The following is a 2,560-nucleotide window of genomic DNA, read 5'->3' as shown; positions in this document are numbered from 1 at the left end:
TTCTCTAGTTTCAAGACTTCATCACCCACTGAAAAACACCACAACCATGTTAAATAATTGCTACCCATCCCACATCCCACATCTCACACCCTGGCAAATACTTATATGCTTTCTGTCGCTAGGCATTTGCCCATTCTGGATGTTTTATATAAAAGGAATCATACAAAATGTGACCTTTGGTATCTGTTTTCCTTCACTTAACATAATCTTTTTGAGGTTAATCCAAATTGTAGCATGTATCAGTACATCATTCCTTTTTATGGCTGAATAATATTCCATCAGAGGCATATATCACAATTTGTTATCCAGTCACCTGTTGACATTTGGGTTGTTTATACCTTTTGGATATTATGAATCGTGCTACTATGATTGTCCTTGAACAAGTATTTGAGTACTTGTTTTCAATTCTTTTGGGTATATGTCTAGGAGTAGAATTGCTGGGTCACATGGTAATTCTATGTTTAATTTTTTGACAGAACAACAAGCTATTTTCCACAAGCAATGTACAGAAGTGATCTCCACATCATGGCCAAACTGGTTTTCCTTTTTTTTTTTTTCAAATTATATCCATCCTAGAGGGTATAAAGTAGTAGGTAATTGTATTGTTGTTTTTTTTTCACTCAGTGAACATTTATTGGCTGTGTTATACATACTAGGTACAGAAACCAGGGCCAGATTCTGAAGTAAGTTGTATCTTCAAATAGATACCAAAAGGCATTTGATGAAATTCAACATCCATTCCTGATTTTTTTAAACTCTTATTAAAATAGAAATAGATAGATTTTTTTAAATTGTGGTTTCAACCATTTTTAAATGTACAATTCGGTGGCATTAAGTACATTCACAATATCGTGTAACCATCACCACTATTTCCAGAACTTTTTCTTTATCCCAAAGAGAAATACTGTATCCACTGAACAGTAACTCTTCAACAATCTTAGATCCCCTGTTTCCCTGGGGCTTCTATTCTATTTTGTCTCTATGACTTTGCCTATTCTAGGTACCTAATATAGGTGGAATCATAAAGTATTTGCCCTTTTGTGTCTCGTTTATTTCACTTAGCATACCTTTTCAACATTCATCTAGGCTGTAGCATGTATCAGAATTTCGGTCCTTTTTTTTATTGTGATAAAATATGCATAAAATGAAATTTACCATTTTAACATCTTTAAATGTATGGTTCAGTAGCATTAAAGACATTCACATTGTTGTGCCACCATCACCACCATTCATCTCCAGAACTTCATCCTCCTAAACTGAAACTCTCAACCCATTAAACAATAACTTCCCATTCCCTCCTTCCCCACCCATGGCAACAACCATTCTACTTTCTGTCTATGAATTTGTCTACTCTAGGTATCTCATATAAATGGAATTATACAGTATTTGTCCTCTGTGCCTGGATTATTTCACTTAGCTTAATGTCTTCAAGGTTCATCTATGTTATAGCATGTTTCAGAATTTTTTAAAAGGCTGAGAAATATTCCATTGTATGTATAGACCCAGAGTTTGGTAGTTTTCCCTCACAGAGATCTTGTACATATTTTGTTAGATTTATACATAAATATTTGTTTTCTTTTTTCTTCTTCTTTTTTGGTGCTGAAGTAAATGGTATTGGGTTTTTAATTTTAATTGTTGGGACTTCCCTGGTGGTCCAGTGGCTAAGACTCCATGTTTCCAATGCAGGGGGCCCAGGTTCAATCCCTGGTCAGGGAACTACATCTCACATGCCGCAACTAAGAGTTCGCATGCCACAACGAAGATCCCACGTGCTGCAACTAAGACCTGATGCAGCCAAATAAATATTTTTTAAAAAATAAAAAATAATTTGAATTGTTCATTACTGATCTATAAGAAAGCTATTAGCCAGCCACTGCACCCTTAACTTGATGCTACACTTCCCCTCACTAACCGTCCTTGTCTCAAGGCAGCACCAGAGGGGTCCAACTCCCATAACCAAGAGCGTCACTTCCTCCCCAAGAAGCCCAAGGCTCCTCCACACCTGCTGGAGAGCAGCTGGGCACTCTCAGCCTGAAGCATTCTCCCCTGTGCCAGGTCCATGCTGGGATCTGCAGAAACAGGTGAACTCCCATCCAGTAGTAAGAGAGGAAAGTTTAGGGGTCCTCATCCAAGCTAGGAGTTCAAAGGGAAGTCTTCTGGGAGAAAGTGCTTTTGAAGCTAAGACGCAGAGGCTAGCAATTTGGCTGGCAGAGTTGAAAGGTGGAGAAGCGGGGGGTGTCACTCGTCATTTGTTGTGCTTGCTGTGAGTTCCCTGTGTGTCTAGACCCTAGTTCACCCATTCGCCTTCTTGCTTATGGCCTTTGCACTGTGCCTAGGTTAGAGACTGTGGACAAAGCTGAGGTGATATCACTCTTGCCACAGTCTCCCTGTGCCCTATGAGCAGGCAAATGCCTAAGGGTGAAGCTGCTGGGTCTGGGTCTAGGTGAAGGTCCCGCTTTAGAAAATCATGCCAGACAGTTCTCCAAAGTGAGTGCAAATTTACACTCCCAGAGTCAGGAAGAAAAGACTCTATCTTTTTTATTTCACAAAGAAATCTGGC

The sequence above is a fragment of the Physeter macrocephalus genome, chromosome 18, assembly GCF_002837175.3.
Source record: "Physeter macrocephalus isolate SW-GA chromosome 18, ASM283717v5, whole genome shotgun sequence".
Classification (NCBI taxonomy): Eukaryota; Metazoa; Chordata; class Mammalia; order Artiodactyla; family Physeteridae; genus Physeter; species Physeter macrocephalus.
Note: the sequence above shows the minus strand (reverse complement) of the source record.